The following is a 21760-nucleotide window of genomic DNA, read 5'->3' on the forward strand; positions in this document are numbered from 1 at the left end:
CTGGTCTCTCACCCTTGAAAAATTCATGAAATTCTTCCCTCAGCAATAAAACTATATATAATGCTCTCAAAAAGCCCAGCTTGCTGATTACACCTCTACACGTTGGTCTAACTGGTGTTTTGGATCCTCTGGAATTTCGTAACATCTTCTTTCTGTTGTCAGCAACCTCCTTGTTGCCTCTTGAGGAAAAGAAAGCTTCTCCAGATTTCTTCCATGCCTGATGAAGGACTTTCTTAGAAGACAGTGATGGGTAGAGGTTTGAATGGGAAGGGTGCAAGTTCAGGCTCCCTCGAGTTCTCCCCTGATGTTATTCCTATAAGCATTTACAGAGCTGCCTCCCAGGGTTCCCAAGGGGCAGTGACCATAACCCCTCTGGTCCTTATGGCTTTAAGCTCATCTAATGGAAATCTGTTACCCACTCCCTCCTATAGAAGCTCCAACACCAGGAGCTGAATATATAATGTTCTTCATCTATATCCATTTCTCCTCTTTTCTTTTGTACTCTAGGATGGCTCTTCACTGCCCACAGCCTAGCAATTTTCACTACTTCTAGCTTGTATCCTGAACCCTTCTCTCCTTTATGGTTAACTTTTAAAAATTGTACAATCCAGGTCTCTAGAATCAGATTAATATTTCTGGCCACATCCTTTAGGAATCAAAAATAAAGCCATTTCCATCTCAAGAACCTAGCTCTTCCAAAGCAGAGCAATTTGTTGTTAGCTTATTGTATTTGCTAAAAGTTTTTGAAAAAAATAATCTACTAGATACTTTAAATCTTCCATTGACTGTGTTCCTTGATTGTGTCTGCCCTCCTTATAAAGTAATAAATGCCATTGATTAAATGAATAGGGAAAAATAAAGCAACAGGCATGATTTGGAGAAGGAATCACCCTGGTTGGAATTTTCTAGATATCATTCCGCCCTACAATTAACTATGGCTCCATCAATTCTATCTTCTAAATATTCCTCTGATTCCTCCTTGTCTCTCCATTTCCACTGCCACCACTCTCATTCAAGCCATTGTCATCTGTCCCAATTAATATACCAAGGGAATCATTATATATAATTATATAAATGTGTATTTATCATCAGAATACTATTTATATTGGGGAAAAAAGGATGGAAGAAAATTTATACTTATGGATTAGTTAAATAAATAAATTTTATCATACTGAAACAATAACATAATGAGCATATGCTAAAATGACAATATGTGGGGAAGTGTTCATTTGGTATTTAATAATTAAAAAGCAAGTTAGAAATGATTATGAAAATACTGAGTGTATGTGTGTGTGTGAGAGAAGGTATGAGTATATGCTATAAGATAATAGGAGTTATTTTCTGAGTGATGAGATTAATGTTTTTTGCTTTTTTATTTGTTTAGAATTTCAAATTTTATAATATTATAATATGAACTCTCATTTTCTTTATGCAGGTAGAGTTTAATTTAATTGGCTTAAGATGGATTGAGACTAATAGGTTTAATAATATTGTACTAGTAAGTTTAACTCCATTCACAACCAGTAATACTATTTTTCCAGTTGCATATAAAAAATTATTTTCAGGAAATGAATCACTTGAGGAAGACAGGAATTTGAAATAAGATATGTTTTCATAAAATAATGTTATAAAGAAATTTTTCCTTCTTTCCAACCAAAATATATTATTTAGGCTGAAGGCTGAGATATGATTTCATTTCATTAATTATTGAAAGCTGCAAGATTGTTTATGTTCACTATAACAGAAATTGCTAGTTTTCCTACAATATCTGTTCTCCTCATTTTCCCCTAGTTTTCAGCTGGGTGAATGACTGACCAGAATAAAGTCCACATTTCTATGCATCCACTCCCTGAGGGTATAGTGGAAGATGTGTATAAAAATTCCAGAAATTATCTTTAAAAGGAAGTGCATTGTCTTTATTTCTCTCTTCTTTTTCCTACTGACTGCACCATGTAAACAACATGGTGCAACTCCAACGGCCATCTAGAGATTACCTGGGAAATGGAAGTCATTTAAAAAGAGCATCAAAATAGAAGCAGCATAGGTTCCTGACTTCAAAGTGCTCAACTAGTTTTCCAGGAGAATGATTTTCAAGATATTTAATCATCTCCAAATTTTCCATGACTTGGTTTACACCTACCTCTGGATGTCAAGTCACACCATCAATCTAACATGTCTGATATCAAAGCTCTATTCACTGAAATGAGAACCAAGTGGGATCTGATGCTGGTTCATAGAAGGATTATCATGATTCTCATTTTTCTAGTGTCAAAAGGTGGAGAAATTTAGCTTCATCTTCTAATCTTTTCTTCCTTGCCACAATTTGTACCCCCAATCTACTCAATCAGTAAGTCCTTGTTAGTATATAATCAAGAGAGTTCTGGGATGCCTGGGTGGCTCAGTGATTGAGTGTCTGCCTTTGGCTCAGGGTGTGATCCCGGGGTCCTAGATGGAGTCCTACATGGGGCTCCTTGTGAGGAGCCTGCTTCCCCCTCTGCCTATGTCTCTGCTCTCTCTGTGTGTCTCTGAGTAAATAAAATCTTTAAAAAAAAGAGAGAGAAATTTCTCGCATTTATCTCCTCCCTTTCACGCTAGCTATGGGTAGCGATTCTTAATTTTGGGATGGTTTACTCTTCACTGAGCATTTTATAAATACTATTTGATAATTTTCCTCAGAAAAATGGTATATCCACTTGAGATATCTCATGTAATTTCATAGAAACCTAAAACCTCAAAAGGCCAGGGGTATGTGGACCTTGGGTTAGAAATCTCTGGTATAGATATTTTTTGTTTCTTGGTTTAAGTATCTCCGGTATCTTCTCTTTTTTTTTTTAATTAATTTTTATTGGTGTTCAATTTACCAACATACAGAAAAACACCCAGTGCTCATCCCGTCAAGTGTCCACCTCAGTGCCCGTCACCCATTCCCCTCCAACACCCGCCCTCCTCCCCTTCCACCACCTCTAGTTCGTTTCCCCGAGTTAGGAGTCTTTATGTTCTGTCTCCCTTCCTGATATTTCCCAACATTTCTTCTCCCTTCCTTTATATTCCCTTTCACTATAATTCATATTCCCCAAATGAATGAGAACATACACTGTTTGTCCTTCTCCGATTGACTTATTTCACTCAGCATAATATCTTCTCATTTCAACTTAACCTGCCCAACTATTTCTCAACTGACTCCAATCATCTAGGACATTTTACAGAATGCATCTACATAGGGTCTATTCCAAAACTAATGAGTTGGAATTCATAGGATAGGATAGCAAGAGTAGTTGGTGTATCTTCGTAAGTAGTTCTGATATGTCCTCTGGGCTGAGGTCTTAGGTTACACTGACCTCAGATTAATTTTACATCTTTCGTCCTTGCATGTCTGCCCCAAATCTTTAAAGGGTTTCTGGTGCCTACCACACTGTAAAACTGCACAATTACTAGAAGAGCCCCTGTGAGTACTGTAGGGCCTCCTTCAGCTGAACCTGGCTAACTCTTTAATAGTCATTTTGTAAAAATATATCCAATTTTCCAACAAACCTCAAAGCCAAAGATAGCCCATCATTTCTGTTCCTGCACATTTGTATACACTACATATTTATCCTGAAATTCAGCCCTTCTAACACTTTTTCTAGAAACCCTGTCTGTCATAGAGCAGCTAAATGCAACCTCTTCTAGGGAATTTTTTCTTCTTTCTCAATAACTAAAGTAAATATTGCCCCAAACATTTCAAATCCCAAAGCATTCTGTTTTTGTATTCTTTCTAGATCTATTACATTATAACTTGTTGACTTTTGTTTAGTTTTTCTTATTTTCTCATAAGAACATAATATCCTACAAAGAATTCAAACTTCATATTGTGTTTCCCACATACCTAAGATACATTCTTATTTTGTACAGATAATGAAAGAGCGATGGATAAGTAGAAAGGTGGATAAAAAGATTTAAAGGTTAGAAGTCTCTGTTTATAATAATCTAACTCTACTTGTCTGTGGACATTACAAAATAATGAATTTAGCAAACAAAGAGGATTCCTGTTTAGAAGTAAGATTTGGGACAAAGTCAAAGATTAATGATGAAGATGATAAAGAGAAATCATTATCAGGCACTGGGGTAATCTCTACATACTTGACAAGACACAGAGAGGTGATGCCCAAATTTGCCATTAATAATTGTGTTTAGAAGATCTAAGGCTTCACTGAATTTAGATCACTTTTGTGGAGGAAGAAGCTTCACTACTATGGAAGCAGAAGTTTATTCTCCTCTATTTTTAAAAATATTTTATTTATTTATTCATGAGAGACAGAGAGGCAGAGACATAGGCAGAGGGAGAAGTAGGCTCCCTGCAGGGAGCCCAAGGCGGGACTTGATCCCAGGACCCCAGGGTCATGACCTGAGCCCAAGGCAGATGCTCAACAATTGAGCCACCCAGATGCCACACCCCCCCATGGTTTTAAATACATTGTAGTGTTTTCTAAAGGTAGAAGACATCATACAGTAGGTTAATTTTTAAAAACATTCAATACCAAGCTCCTAAAATACCTAAAAGTAACTTCTTTTCATACTAGTCAATATGGAGTTATTTCTGTGCTGCCTGGGTTTAATGTTCAAAATCATCAAGGCAGAGTTTAATGCTTCAGCCACCTAATACAATTAAATCCATGCTATTCCTTATTGGCTGTAAAATATGTAAACCTGGTGTTTATGTGCAAGAATATAAAAGTACAAATACTTTTCAGAGGATCCTAGGCTTTGATACCTTCTAGATTTTGAAGTTCAAAATCACTCCATAAATGACATTATGTATTATTAAATAATCAAATGCTAATGTGTATGTGCATGTGCACAGCTTGTATTTTTAAATCACAGAACTTACTATAAAATTTTTGCAAAACTAAATAGCACTTGCTGTTATTGCTGTTACTGCCATTTTTAAAATCTATCAGTATATCGGGGTTAAAATAAACCCTGGCTTATTAGTGATTTTTTTCTTATATAAAATTTTAAAAATCAATTTTTCCATTTTGAGATTGAAGAAGGAAGTGAGAATGTGGTTTTATAGTTAAAAGGGGGAACAGTATGACTAAAATAATCCTCTGATGATCATGAAACTCCCAAATAAGTCTCAAGAAGACATAAGAAAAGGCTTGGAGTAGTAACCCAAGATTTGTGAAATAAAATTGATTTCCATTCAAATCGGGTCTTTTACTCTTCTTGAAAATGTCAAGGTGTCAGCCTTGGCCATTACAAGACTGTGATTTATAGTTGAGACAAAGCGATAGTACCAGCTGACTGTCTGGAGCCACAGTACAGTGTCTGGAAAGGCTGCCGATGACAGCCATTGCCTTTCTTAACCAATCAGCAAGCCTTAACTAAAACTCTGGTCATTCCCCCTCCATGTTGATAAGAAAATGCTAAAATGCAATCTGGAAAATTTGCTTGGTGGGAAATAAACAAGTGTTGTGGGAGGAAGTAGGTATCGTACTTCCACAGAATAAATAACAAACGTTATTTATGGTAATCTATATTTCAGACACATATTCATAATAGAAGGATAAACAGATGTTCCAAATATGACAACTTATTTTAATATACTGGAAACCACAGCATAATTTTGTAATTTGATTAATTAAGAAGAAGAATTGTGAGTGTTAAAATCAATTTTCAAACTCTCTAAATTATATTTATAGCATTGCTCATCTGCATCACAAAAAACCCAAAAATGTTTTGCATTAGAATCATTATTCGTAGCAAATTAATCTTTTTCTCATTGAGAAAGATCCCTAAATAGTAGTTCTTGATGGGAAAATGTTTAAAACTGCCCAGGTCATACCACAATAAACAACCAGGCTGAGAAGAACAATGATTTAACATCTTAATCATATAAAACCATATAATGGCTACAATTGTATATAGATATAATTATATATATAATTATATGTACATATATAAAACATATATATAATCATGTAGTAGACACAATTATATACACATATAATTATATATCTCTATATAAATATAATCAAATAAGTTGTCCTATCTGTATATAATTATAGCGATTATATAATTTTATATGATTAGGATGTCAGCAACATAAAACTCCCTGATATTAGAGGTGAAAGTGGAAGGGATATAAAATTTTCTGTAACAGAACAGCCTAAACACATGGTGGCCAAGGATAAACACAGGACTACAGGATATAATCACTGTGGCTTCTTTATCAAACTCCTATTTCTAATGATCCTACATAATTTTTAAAATGTCAGATTCCCAAATGAGTCCAAATGCTGACTTTCCTGACGTATGCTTTGTATTAAATGATCATGAAAAATGTTAATAAAATTTAATTAATCTCCATGACACTCAGTGTTGCAATTTGCTGGTGCAGAAGTTTTATAGATACAATGCTGTACAGAGCACTTTTGGACTAAATAAGTTATATCGCCTGTATGTTCATAGGCTCCACTAAGTTTACCAAGACAAAAACATATTTGATAGAAGCCTAGATCATATCACTATGCTAAGCAACACAGAAATTTGAGGTGGTTGATGGGAGCCCTGTTTTATTTTACCTGTTTGAACTTTACCTTCTGCCATTGACATTAACCTTGCTACGTTAGTCTTGCTCTGCCTCCCTACACAGGCTGTCCAATCTGAATAACTCTCATGTGGACAGAGAAGTGGTTCCCAAACATAACCAATCATAGCCTTTCTGAGAAAGGGAATTGATGAAGGGGTAGAGAGAACTTTTTTCAGTTTTTTCTTCTTTCTTCTGGAATCATAAACTCTAGGGTATATGATGCAATGGCCATCTTTGCCATCACTTTAAGAGAAATGTGAGAATCAAGTTAACACATTGGAGAAAGAGAGAGAGAGATTGAAAGGGAGAGGGACTGGAGGAGAGCACCTGGATAGAAGAGAAGAGTAGCAAGAGGAGGTGGGGGTTGGGAGGATGGGCAACAAGATGATGATATACACACAGCTTCCTAATTTAAGCTCAGTTTTGAGCTTTTGCTACTGAGTCTAATTAATGCAGTGATGTAAGCTAAGGCTATTCTTTCCTACCCTTTTGAGTCAAAAAGTCCCCTGTGGAATGGAAAAATATCCAACCGTCTGATCATACACTATTTTTTTTTACCCAAAAGTCACTTTAAAAGCATTTCTCTCCACATCCTTATTCTATACATCAGTTACAAACGAGGAAAGTGAAAATGAGAGAAGCTCAGTTTCATAAGGTAACTAATGGTAGAACTGGCGTTAGAATTCTGGTCTTCTGGCTTCTCCTTCACTATTCAAATTTAGTGGTGGCATTGATAATGCAAATGTCAAAACCTCCAAATTTATTCTGCATATTTTGTTAACCTCCAGAGAACAGCCCAATAAGAATTGTTTTGTCCTATGACAAAGTAATGTAATTGCTACTTCATGAAGCTGCATGATCAATATTATTATATTAACTTAAAGAAATTAAATGATGGCTTTTTTTGGAGGGATTGAAATAATATGTAAATACTACATTTTAGTCCAATTATTTTGCAAATAGCATTTTTATGAACCATAATTATTAACATTTTCATAGTCTAAGGTTTTTGATCACCAGACCTTTCCGTAATATAGGGAATCATAAGACCAGAATCTAGACACTGCAAAATCTTAACAATAGCCCATATCACACCCAAAGCAACTCAAAGTAGATAGGTAGGTTATTTTATCTGCAACTAGAAAATAGAACAAATCAGATAGAAGACTTATCTATACAATATTTTTAAAAACAGCCAAATTACAAGATTCATGAAATGCTAAGGCACACAGAAAGGACAAAAAGTTTTAGATAGGTGAGAGATCTCTATAATAGACCATAAGCTATTTGAAAGCAGAATTTTTCTTTTTTCCCCTCTAGTTGGCACTCAGCAAACATTTGATAAAGACGTTTGTAGTAAATAATTTTTGAGTGTCCCTGGATCTGAAATAATTTCCCAATGGTGTCTGCCTCTCACCCTTGGGGACAGAGTACACCCAATAAATTTTGATGATGAAAACAATAGTCTGTTTAGCAAAAGCAAATACTGAGACTCAAGCAGGAAGAAATAAACTAATATTCATTGAGTGTTTAATTGGTGCTAGAGACTAGGTTAAGAAACCTACTTGGATTATTTCATCAATCAGCCAATAAGTCTACTGAAGTCCTTGATATTAAAATGTCATTAAAACTAAAATAAATGGAAATTAGTTCAGCTGTTTGGTAAATTATGACTCAGTCTACATCTAAATGCATCGAAGACAACAACTACTTTTTATCATTAATATCTAAAATCTATAACTAATATTCATACATCTGACATTTCATTTTAAAGCCAAGCAAATTTTATTAAATAATTAAGCCTTAAGTAGCCATAGTGGTCCCATGTACTGATGCAGCCTTAGTTTATGGAGTTTTTTAAAGCTAGATATACATTTATGAATAAATGGATACATTAATGAATCAATAGTTTATTTTGAGATGACAAGCTGGGCTTATGAACTGGCAAATTTCTACATGGATTTCATTCTCAAGCAGGATCTCTTCACAACAGAAATGAAGATGTGTCACTGGTGAGTCCAAGCTTCTACCCTCTTTACAACTTGTAATCCATGAGAAAAAGAATGACAATCTTTTTCCAATATCTATGCTAATTCCAAAGGAAGACATTAAGAAAAAGGCTGCTAGAAATCTCATCCCTGAGTAGGCCATACTGGCCTTGAAGTGGATTTTATAAGCAGCTATTTAGCTCAACATTAGGGCTAATAAGGTATATATTCTTACAGGTGTGGGTATTCCTTATAGATGCACATGCCCTGTAGATAAATAAAGGATAAAGAACATTCTTTAAAGTCAATAAGAGATATGGTAGGGATCGTTTTTTTATCTTTCAAATTTAGCATCATACAGTCCTATAATGTATCAGCAATTTGCTCTTTCAGAATTACTTTATTACATTTACCTAAAATATTATAATCATAGAAGTAGATGGGAGAAAATGAACTAGAAAGGACATACAAGTTGCATATCTTTCTCCCAAAGTAGCCAGCACACTACTTCCTGTTATGATAGGTCTAATCTTAGAAAAACACATTATCTCTTTGTTTCATGTACATACTTAAGTGATTTTTGTCAGTGCACTAGGTGGCCCTCACTAAAGCACACCCTATGGAAAGAAAACACATTTTCTTTAAACATAAGACACAATTCCTTTGAGATCCTGTTAATCATTTTTCCTTTCTAATTGAAAAAGTCACCACAGAAATTAGAGTACGAATTTCATTATTCTAGAAAGAACCTTAAAAGTTGACATGTCTTTGAACAATTGTCTCAGAAATCCTTTTTTAAGTACATTTTCATTTTCTGGCATGGCTTGAATTGAATTCTAAACTTTCTACTGCTTGTCCTCTAAGCCCCTCTGGTGAATTTAAATAGGCTTCCCTATATATTTAGTACATTCAAGAATTCTTTGTCGCAGTGCCTACTCTGCTTTATTATTAGAAGGCTGTCTCGGAAGTCCAGCAGCCAGTTTGTTTTCTGCCATTAATAAAGAGTCTACTTTTTTTCCTCACTTCTTTGAAGAAGTTGAAAAGACTCCATGTTGGGGGGGGTAGGGGGCAGGAAGAGAGACAGAAGTGAAGTGAGCTGACTGTGGTGTAATCCCCCAACAAAAAATGTTGTCTAATGTAGAAACCTCCCCAAGGTTTGCAAATGCACAGGCTGGGCTTTTAGAGTGATATATAACAGCGTAATAACTTAGCATCAGCCTGGTTCCCCTCTCCCCACCAAGAATACAAAGTCTACTATGAGAAAGACATTAGATTTTTAAACCCTACAGAACCAAATACTGCCACTGGCTAGTGTTTCAACACCACCCAAATCTCTTACTGAAGATGTTTGGGGACTGGAAAGATAATCACAATGAAAATCTATGATTTCTCACAATTCCCTATTTACATGTCTAGGAAAATAGATAGGTTTCAAGAAAGACCCACCAATTTGGATGTACAAAATATTGAGGTTGACTCATGGCCTAAGGAAAGCTAATTCAAAAGCAAGGACAGATGATTCCACAGAATAGTCTCTCGGTGCTCACAAATCGTCAGACACCTACCAACAGAGAGGGAGAAGCTTCTTAGAAAAAAGGAGTGGTTAAATCCTCCCAAATAAAAGAAGCCAAAAATACCTTAAAAGGCTCAGATGAAACCTGGAAGTTGTTATTCCTATTTGATTGCCCTAACAGATAATATAATCCATGATTATTAATATACTTGTTTAGGAATTAAGGTAACAAACTTAAAATCACATTACTTAAATGAACAATGAGAGACTTATTTCACCATATGAGAATTTTTCACTTCCAAATTCCCCAGAAAACATGCATGAAATTAGCTGATTATATTAAATAAACTATTTAATCTTAAATTCACTTAATATCATTACCTTTCAAGTTCAACCTGCTTTCAAACTTCCAGTAAAACTATATACAAGTTAATATTATTGGCTAGTAATGCACTCCATCTGATAATGCTACATTTAACATAAGAGATTTGGGGGGAAAGGGGTGAAAGTTGAAGCTAGCTCATTGAAAAAATGCTGTGGATGATTTTATGAAGAAATTTCAATTTTTATACAGATTTTACTGATGCTTTTTTAAAAATAAAGATATATATACACACATACATGCATACACATATATGTTTCAGTATGTATTTGATCACTGATTATCAGAAAACTAAGTATGGGGATGACAGTAAGTTTCTCATACCAAACATGTATTTGCAGAGCTACACTAAAAAGTCTATTTTTTGAATGTTTACAAACACTCAGGATTTTTAAAAACTTGTCTATATGAGAAACTTTGTTTTTCTTTTTCAGATACAGTCACTAAGATCAGTGGAATTTGAGTACCGAGTTAAAAGTCTACTAAGAAATTAAACAAAAGAATCCAAGTAATCAAAATGATGCCTGCATTTGCTGCCTACCAAAATGTAGGCTGCACTGCATGTGTAAATGGCAAGAAAATTTGGGCGTTAGCTAACCCTTTATGTTCTGTTTTCTCAAAACTTATCCAAACGTGACAGCTTGTAAAATAATTTACATATTTATCAGGTGAGTTTGACCAAGCCTAGGCATGTCCATTTCAAGAGGAATGTAAGGTAGTATACACCTTTTCTAATTTCATTAGTAATTAACTTGTACTATAATTCCCCTGTGACACTTATGCCTCTTCTAGGTATTATTAATGTAGCCTAATGCTTAAGAATATCTCTATATACCTCTTCTTTAGCTTCACTGGAACACTAAAGTGTTAAGGACTTTTATACTAAGAAAAATATTGATCCTGTGAACCCTGAAATGAAATATAATCATATTTAGATTTGGCAAAATTCCAGAAGTGGCTTCCTTGATGGGTCCAAAAAGGCTTTAAAAAAATGCCATCTTGGAAAATTGAGGTTTCCTTTACAGAGATTAAAAGTTAAATGCAGGAGTATCACAATATTAACAGAGCAATACAAAAGAGACAGAAAAAAACTAATACTTCATTGGTCTTTGATAGATTTAAGTTGATAAGTTTAAAGTGAGTGATGATTGTGAAAAAAAGGAAGTTTAAGTTCATAGTAAATTAACAAGCAATGTGGAAAAGGAAAAAGAATCAAGCGAGGGTTAGTATATTTATGTAAAACAGTGATTTGCTATTTCAAAATTAAAATGTGAAAATAAGCTGGTGTCAGAGAGGAGGTGATTCCTCATTTCCACCGCATTGAGCAAGCTCACATCGGCAGCAGACAGCTCTTAATATATGCGTCTGGCTCAGGCTGGTCTCCCAACCAGGAAGCCATCGAATTGTTAATATCACTGCTTTTTTTGTATGCAACACACATCATTTTCTCGCTCTTTGTCGTAGACTTCTCCTTTTATTTTAAGCTTAGTATGATCTGATTTTCCAAATCATATTTTATAGCCCCCAAACAATATTATCCTGTGACAGCTAAGATAGAAATGCAGAAAAAGTGGTATTCATCTATCCATATACAGCATTAAATAGTTTATAAAAACAAAGTCATCCACTTAAATCTCTACTCACCTTTATGGAGTAAGAGAAAAGCTTTATGAATGATATTCTCAGAAAAGATAGTTAATATGCAGGAAGGTTACAGAGAGAGGGTTCAAAGAATGCACGATGATTAGTAAAAAATAAACATCACTGCATTCTAAATTCAGCTTTGGTACCTTTCTTCTATGTAAAAGAAGTTAACATATAGTGTAGTTCATAGATATAATAACATTAAAAATATTGCATTTGAAATAGCTTAAATCTGATATCACTATAGCCAATAAACAAGCATCCTTTACATTATTTTAGAACTAAATTTATGAAACATCATTTACATATTATTTACGATTGTGTTAAATCAGGTGTCTGTAAACACATACCTGTATGTGATATTGTTTTATATACGAGGTAGTTTCTGATCTGTTGTATAAACATTGCTGTTAAATATAACCAAGTTTCTGTGCACTTGTAGATACACACAGATATAGAGTTCTCTGTATTGAGAAACTTGTGCTTTTAAAAGTGTTTAATTAGAATGAAAATGTGGTTCGAAGAAGTAAAAGCTAAATATTACCAAAAATCTTTACTGTTTATATTACCTCCTTTCAGTTGGAGTTTTAAGACATATGTTTATACACACACATACACACACTTAAAATTTCAGAGATTCTAGATGAATAAGATAGGTGATATAAATAAAGAATCTGAAAAGGTACAGTGTGGATACATGCTGCAACATATTTTATGCGGCTTGTATAAATGAAGAACATGTTTACAATATTGTAATATCAATTTTTTAGGAAATATAACTCATGGGTGATTTGTATCCTATGATATTTCAAACATGAGTAATTGTAACAAATCCAATAAAAAGGTGAACAAAGACTCCATACAGTGTTCTAAAGTACATTCATAAATTTATTTTAACAATGTAGAAGATACATAAAATTTATAGCACCCATGTAAAGCATTAGAGTTAAAAGAATGAAATCATTTTGGTTCTTCTATTATGGAAAGTCTCTCATCTCCATTTTGAATCTTAGCATCTGCAGTATTATTGTAGAATTTGTAAACAGATTTAATATATTGATTCTACTTATAAGAAATAAATATTTGATGTGTCAATGTCTCATAATGTTCAAATAAGATACATTAGTTATGGTTGGAATAGTTTATAAAGCTAAAATTCTTATAAAACTATAACTATGCAGTTCAGATTCAGTTGATAGATGGACTAGAGCAGTCTGACTTCATAGGTGGTGTTTACTGATTTATCTCACGTAGGTCCATGATATATACACAGTAAAATGTAAAGACCGAAAGGCAACATATTTTTGCTAATTATTGATAACGCTTACGACCAGAGAATGTCTTATTATAATAGGACATAGAAAGTATTTTGTCTGGTTAAAAGACTAAGGAAAACTCTGGCAATAAATACCAAGTATAAAATAGCATTTTTCTTAAATCAGTAGCAAAACCTAACAGGGTCAGTAAAGAAGATTGCAAATGATTTATTTCTAGGCCTCGAGCATGATTATAGCTATACATCATATATTCTGAGCCACAGTTACATGGAGACATAGAGGATTTATTTAAGTAGCTAATGTATATATTTCTATGCATATGAAAGAAGTTATAAACATAAGCCACAGTCTTCATTATTAACTGAAAAGAGGTATTCTCTTAGACTAGCCACCTTAAAATACATCAAAAGAAGCATTTGAAAAACACCTGTATTTTAACTTTGCTTCTCACATAGTTATCTTATATTGCTTTTGTATGGTCGTTATAATAGAATACAAATGCTATTCAGTGCAACTCTGTAATTACTTTTGAGTACAGTTTCTGAAAATAGTATTTTTGGGGGTGGGTCATGATGAAAACATTGCTGATTATAAAGAAGAGCATTGTTCTTTCCTCCTAGGCAGAATCTATGTATGTTCTTTTGTTCTGGTGGTAACTGCAGACAATCAATAAAGTCCAAAGCTGCTGGTTCCCCTCCGCCTAGGTCCCAAGAGCCTGACTTGTGATGTTACTAAAATACCTCACAAGTTAGGGTCTCAGGGACTAGGAAAAGTCTGGTTTCGTGCGGTAGAATTCTTCTTCCAGTAATAAGGCTAGCTTAGAAATTACAGTTGGGTTCAGTTAAACTTTTTCCTCCAAATACTAATTAAAATACATACGTCGAAATATATATGATATATAAAAGTTAGGATTAACTGAATATTCACGACGACCATTCATAGACTAATTCCAGACCTTAAAATAATGAAGAATATGAGAAACAATGCAGACAATGAACAGTTAAGAGTCATTCCATCAGATCCAAAGAGAGAGACTAAAAATGGGTTAAAATCTGTTTCTAGCAGATTTGTACAGAAACACCATAGCCTCTATTACATTAAAGAAGGATTATATGCCAGTTAATGGGACCCTAATTGAAATTTTGCTTCTCATTACACTTCTATATAGTACAACTGTTAAGGTGGGCCAAGGACATATAACAGTTTAAATCTGATTTAAATATATACTGTTGCAGTTAAGAATAAAACAAAAACTTTTTTTGCATGTCATAATTTAATACCTCCAAAGCTTGATTTTTCTCTTTGGATCTCCAAACTATTCAGACAGCAAATATTTCCATGCATACTCTGGAGCTATTTGAGCAATGCCACTTAATAAACATGTAACTTAAAATGCTGGCAACATGAGAAGAAGAGAAAAAAGATTCTATTTCTTAAATAATTGCATTATAAAGCTCAATACTTTTGAAAATACACAATCCCAATCCTGTATATTCACTGAATTTCCTCCGATCTTTTAGCCTTGTTTGTGGTTCAAGAACAGAATTGGTACTTTAGGAATGATCCAAGGTTTAGTAGCATAGAACGCAGGGTCTAACAATCGGACCAGCCATAACATAAAAGTCCTGGCCACAGAAGTGGAATCTGGTTCTTCTGAAGTGGTTGATCTTAAAAGGGAAAAGAGGAGGAAAAAAATGGAAAGAATTAGAATGTTTTCCTGTAGAACAGGTGAATCATCCATTTCCAAGTAAGCTGCAAGGAAAGCTATGCTGAACAAAATATTTGCTAACTGGCCCCCCTCCTCCACCCTACTACCACACCCCTTTCCAACCACCACCCCCCACCCCCTGTCCAGATCTTTACTTTGCCTTGTAAGACTTTAAATATTCTGCTCCATGATGTAATGCATCATTATATAAGATCTCTTTCTGTTTATCATTTGATTTTCCATACTGAATCCGTTATGGCTTAAAATAGTAAATAGTCAAAAAAAAAATAAAATAAAAAAGCAGCACTCACAAAAAAAAAAAAAAAAAAAAAAAGCAAAAAATAAAACAGTCCTTAGATATAAGTCCATGCTTTTCCTTAAAACTGAATATGGCTTTACAATTTTTGACCATAGCATCCAACCAATTATTAGAATGAAAAATCTCACCCCTCCATAAATATGACATTAACATAATTATACCACCCCCATCACGGAGACCCATCCTCCTTAGGGAATACATCTGATGCTCCAAAGATGGAAATCACTCAGATTTTAGTTGCTCTCCAACGTACCTTTGCTTCTCACTGACTGACTGGCTTTTACCCTCCACGCACTCACACGCCACCCCCTCCCCTCGGCTAGACACGGATGCCCGAGCGAGCACGCGCGCGCACAGGCACACAGACCCGGCGAGAGGCGAGGCGCAGCATCTGATGCTGACTCAGAGCGCTTCTGTGTGCAGGGGTGGCCGCGGCGGGTATTTTCACTGCGCTCATCATTAACATTAACTCGCAGTCTAGCATCCACCCTCTCCCAGACCTGCGGGACTGCAGCATTTGCATGACGCTGTCACTCTAGCCTTTGCAGGTCAGATGATAGGGGGGAGAAAGGGGGGGGGAAAAAGGCAAGAAAAGAGAAGAAAAGAAAGGAAGGGCAGGACTGAAAAGAAAAAAAAAAAAGCCCCCAAGACTCTTGTAAGAAATGCCTTCATTTCTTCCAGGGTCTCCTTATTTTTCTACCTTTCTACTTCCTCTGTGGCTAGGTCTCGGTTGTTTGACATCTTTCCGGAAGAAAATGCCTTGTGCTTCAATGAGCCAGTAGTCATTGGGTCCTCCCCTCCCTCACACTCCCATCCCCACCCCCTCTCCCCCCCTGATCAATAAGACGGGTCTCCAAATTCAGTTGTGCAAACAGGCTCCGACACAGTCTCACCCTGGATCCACTACCTCAGAAAGCAGGCAGCCAGGCTCACACGTGAGAGAGAGAGAGAGACAGAGAGAGAGAAAGAGAGAGATAATGCCAGGAATTCTTTAGCAGTCCCAGACTTCATTCTACGCCTTTTTCTTTTCTTTTTTTTTTTTTTTTTTTTTTGCCTGCCTCGGCTCACCACCCCCCCAAGAAAGAGCAAGAGGAATCTTTCCACTTCTGTGTGGAGCCCCCAAACAGCCCAAGGGACACATGAGTGAGACCGATCTGTATAGATCAATCATTTCTATTTAATAATGAACAAAACTACAATCTTAATCAAAATAATTGCTTAATATTTTTATTAGCTGTGCTCTCAGTTCAGAGGAATTATAAGAGCTGCCAGGATCTGAATCATCAATATGATTTAAACTGTGTTGAAATCCTAATTTGCTGGAATGAAATCAACCAACGGGATATTAATATATCCTTATTTTTATTTTTTTCATTTAAGAACTTAGAAAAATAAAAGCGAATAGCTGCGTGTTGGTGAATATATAAAAGTTTTTGAGATTAAGAAATGCTTGCAGGCTATAGCTATTAAAGATTGAATATATGCTCACGTAAAATATGTATTTGCATACGTATATGAAAACAATCTACTACATGCATTGTTACAAAAGGAAGCAAAATACTTGGCTGAGCACAGTCCTGTTTGCACTACAGTGTTTCACAACATAAAAGACAGTATATAGGTATTTATCCAGTCCCTTTGTTCTTCAATTGTTCTTTTTAATGACGGAATGTGGTAAACTCCCTACCTTGCCTTTCTACGTGAGCAATATTTCTGAATTACTTGCCAGACAGAACTAGCCATCGGTGACTCTGCAGCATACAAGAAATACATACAAAGGAAAGAAAAGTACGGCAATCCTCAAGCCAACTGTAATGCTGTCTGGTGCTGTAGAAATTTCAGTTTACTCACACAGACAGATCCCAGCATGCACTGCAGCACTGCAGGACCAACTAAGGTAGCAGTTTGGCAACAGATCTGTGGCAACAAACGTGAAGGACAACCATTTGCAGAGGTTCCAAAGAAAACATCACACAATCCACAAAGAGAAAGAAGCATCTGCAGTAGGAGATGGATGTCTAAAATCAGCTCCTACAGCCTCCTGATTGGGAAGGAAAAAGAAAAGAAGAAAAAAGAAAAAGAAAAACTTAAGCATGAAAACAAAAAACACAAATAAAAGAAGTGGACACCCAAAAAAACATGGAATTAAGGATGTACTCTAGAGAGGGAGAGAGAGAGAGAGAGAGAGGCAGGAAAGGAAAGCATTAGAGAGGGAGAAAGCAAAGGAAATGGAGAACTAGGAAGAGGGAGGGGAGGGACGAAGAAGGGGGAGAAAGGAAGAGACAGGAAGTACAGAGCGCAGAAGCACCCCAGCACTGCAGCAACAAATAACACATGAAATTAGATTTCAGAAACTCCAGGTTCGGGAACCGTGATCGAGCCTAGAACTTAATGAAAAACTATAACAGAAATTAACCCATGTCCATCATAGCTTAAGAGACTTCTTGTCGGTAGCAGAGATGCCTGCTGACTTCTTCCTTCCTGTTCTATGCATATTAAACTGGTCACCACTTAAAGTCTTTGCTCAAACCCATCTTTTTTTTTTTTTTTTTTTAAGCTCTCTAGCATCTGTGTCCTTTATGCTATTTTTTTTTCTCTAGACAGTGCCCACAATACTCTGGATAAATTAATGTCGTGACCTCGCTATGGCTATCAGACATAAAATGTCGACTATTTTAATAATTGAACACGCGCTTACAGCAAACTGCCTACTGCTATCTCAGCTCTGTGGACTGTCTGCGTGAGCACCTCACTCCTAGCTCTGCCAATTAGAAACAACAGATGCAAATACAACTTTTTGCACCCCCCTTCCCGAATCCATGCTTTCTCTTTTTCTTTAGTTCAGAGAGAGACACACATATCACTCAACTTTACAGAAGTCATAAAAATATTAACGAAGGAGGTTAAAAGATCAAAGGGAATAAAGGTTCGAAGACAAATAATGATTATAACTGAATGTCCGTGCATTTAAAATATTTATATCCAAACAGGGGTTAGCCAGTTTCAAGTGTTCAGGCTTCTGTCAAGACCACCATTAGGGCCAATGGGAATGCAGACCTGATTAAATCAATATTTATTTGAAAGAAGATGTTGTAATCAATCAGTTCAATTGCCACTGTCATAGATATGAGTTTGAGGTCTCTTCTGATTTTAATTTCTAATCATGAATACTAAGACATATCTAAATGAAGTTTTGACTTTGGCTAAAGTATTTACAAAGTAAAAATTGTACCCTGTTTTATATTTCATTTAAGCAGTGTAATGCAAGTACGGTCTCGCTAGATCAATTATTATTATTTTTAAAGATTTTATCTATTTATTCATGAGAGACACAGAGAGAGAGACAGAGACATGGGTAGATGGAGAAGCAGGCTTCCTGTGGAGGGCCTGATGTGGGACTTGATTCCGGGACCCCGGGATCACACGGTGAGCCGAAGGCAGACGTTCAACCACTGAGCCACCCACACGTCCCTAGATCAATTATTTTTATATGTTATTTTCTATGTTCCGTTTCTTTTAAAAAAAAAACAGGATAGATCTGAATGTATATCAAAAGACATCTTAAGTTAGAGAAAGCAATAACGACACTGAAATACCTTAATACAATCTGTCCTCCACCTTACTGCTAAGGCAGGGAGGGATCTTTAATTTCTTATAAAGGTCACTTGAAATCAGTGTTACTATGGGAATCATATTTAAAAACATTGGAGGGGGCGGGCAGCCTGGGTGGCTCAGCGGTTTAGCGTCTGCCTTTGGCCCAGGGCGTGATCCTGGAGTCCCAGGATCGAGTCCCACGTCGGGCTCCCTGCGTGGAGCTTGCTTCTCCCTCTGCCTGTGTCTCTGCCTCTCTCTCTCTCTGTCTCTGATAATTTAAAAAAAAAAAACAAAAACAAAAACAAAAAAAACCCCAACAACAACAACAACAACAACAACAAAAAAAAAAAACATTGGAGGGGCTTAGGGTAAGAGAGACAGAAGACAAAAAGATCTACAATTCAAACTTTGATTCAAAATTCATGGATATGCAGAATATATTGTTTTTTTACTAGTTGTTTAATACTTTCTTTGTTATACTTAACCTATCCTCTCTAATGAGGTGTGACCAGCCAAATGTGGATAGTAAGTTAAAATTAGGTAAAAGTAAAAATTCAATTCCTCTGTTGCCTGAGCCTTTTCTCATGTGTGTAATAGCACACATGGCAGGTGGTTATCATCTTGGACAATGTAGCTATAGAACATTTCTACCTTTCCAGGAAGGTGGTGCTGATTTAAATTGTCCTTGTGAAAAGTTCATAGCATAACTGGTTATTGGGTCCTAATGCTTTCATCCAGTCTATTTGGGAGAATGAATCTATATTGATTTATTTGAACATCTAAAAGAAGAGAATTTCTTCTAACTGAAGAGCATCTAGTACTTTTGTTTACTAATAGTTTTGACATGTGCAAGGTTACTTGAGGGGAAGGGCTAACAGAAAATAAGGTAATTGGTAACAAAACTATCAGAAGACACACAATAAATACTCCAGCTAAAGTCTCTGAATAAAACTGACAGATGCTTATTAGTCTTAACCTTTCCAGAAAAGAGAACCATGCACTTTTTTGTGTGTCAAACAACATATATTACATATTCTGTTTTCCATAAAGAAAGGATGTAATGGGGGCGTCTGGGTGACTCAGTCCGTTAAGTGTCTGACTTGGGCTCAGGGCATGATCCTGGGGTCCTGGAATTGAGCCTTGTGTTGGGCTCCCTGCTCAGTGGGGAGTCCGTTTGTCCTTCTCCCTCTGCCCCTCCCCATCACTTGTGCTCTCTCTGCTTCTCTTTCAAATAAATAAATAAAATCTTTTTTTTAAAAAGAAAGGATATAATGGTAGTGAGTAGCAAAAATCCAGGGAAAATGCAATTTTAAAAATCCTACTCATATAAGGAAAGGATAGCAGTTAAGAGCAGCAACAAATATGGTTAAACTTTTTTTTAAGAGAAAACAAATAGTAATTAAAGGGTAGGGGAGACAAGAATCAGATGCCAATAAACAAGGTTGATCTGGTTGGGAATTTTCTATTGAATAAAACATTGACAAAAACTCCCAAACAGGTAGGTGTGTGTGTGTGTGTGTGTGTGTGTGTGTGTGTTGTGTGTGTATACACCATGTTAAGGTAATTTTGAGTTACCAGTGAGATCCTGGAACTAATTATCTTAAACAAAATGAAAATAAAATATTAGATGTATGTGAGTTACTACTCTAAAAATTTTATGGTGAAAGGTAACAGCTAGTTTTTAACCAGGGAAAAGTCTGACCTACATTTTCCTTTCGAAGTTTAGTATTTTGAGTAGAGGACGATTCAGCATTTAACTCAGACACTTTTTGACTGGGATACAAAAGGTTTATTTGTCAACAGGAGTTATTTATTTATGTTATCTCTCTTTTGATAAGTACAGAGCATCACAACTGACATGGAAAAATAATCACATGGATTTCTCTTCCTTTCAGGGATGATCCTTTATACCCCAGTACCAGAAATCTAATGTTCGTCATTCCACTGAAGAAATGTATAGGGTAGTAATTCTTTATGGGAATTTCTCTCCCTCCCTTTCCCTGTCCCTCTTCCTCTCCTCACCTCTGCTCTCCTCAAGTGTACCACCCCTTGCCAATCCAGCCTGCCATCAGTATCCACAAAGGGTCCCCATTCAAAGCCACACCAGCAAGATGAGACGTGAGGAGAGCTTGTCTGAGATGGGATATTTAGAACAAGACCGTGAACTTGAGGGGGGGGGGGTCTTGAGAAAGTGGCAGGAACAGCCACTGTTGTATAGCCACATACAGGAAAACATAGGTCTTGAGGATGCTGGTGGAGTCTCCTCTTTCAAGAAATGGAAGGAAAAAAAAAAAGAAAAGGAAAAGGCAGGATCTGATAATGAGAAGCAATTTAGAGACCATGAAAAATTATGCCATATCAAATTATATGTAAATCTGGAAGAGTATTTTTCGATAGTTAGCAGGATTATACATACCAGTAATAAAAGAATATTTTTGCTGTGTCAATGTGCTTCCTAACAGGTGAAAGAGAAAATAATTAATCTTCACTTTTTAAGATGGGATGGAAGTAGAAAGGATTCAAATGGTATCAAATGACCAGAATTATTGTCATTTTTAGAGCTTGAATATTTTGGCAGAGGAGCAATAATAATTTATGTTTTAGATAAGATGACTCTAGGAAAGTCCTGCTTCCCTTACATTTTATATACAACGCTTTGGAACACAGTTGGGAAGCGGGAAGGGAAACTGGGTCCAGTGCCAATTCAGTAAATAATAGTTTATGGTCTTGGAAAAGTCACTTAACTCTCAGAACTTGGTTCCTG

This window comes from Vulpes vulpes, chromosome 15 (genome assembly GCF_048418805.1).
Source record: "Vulpes vulpes isolate BD-2025 chromosome 15, VulVul3, whole genome shotgun sequence".
NCBI lineage: Eukaryota > Metazoa > Chordata > Mammalia > Carnivora > Canidae > Vulpes > Vulpes vulpes.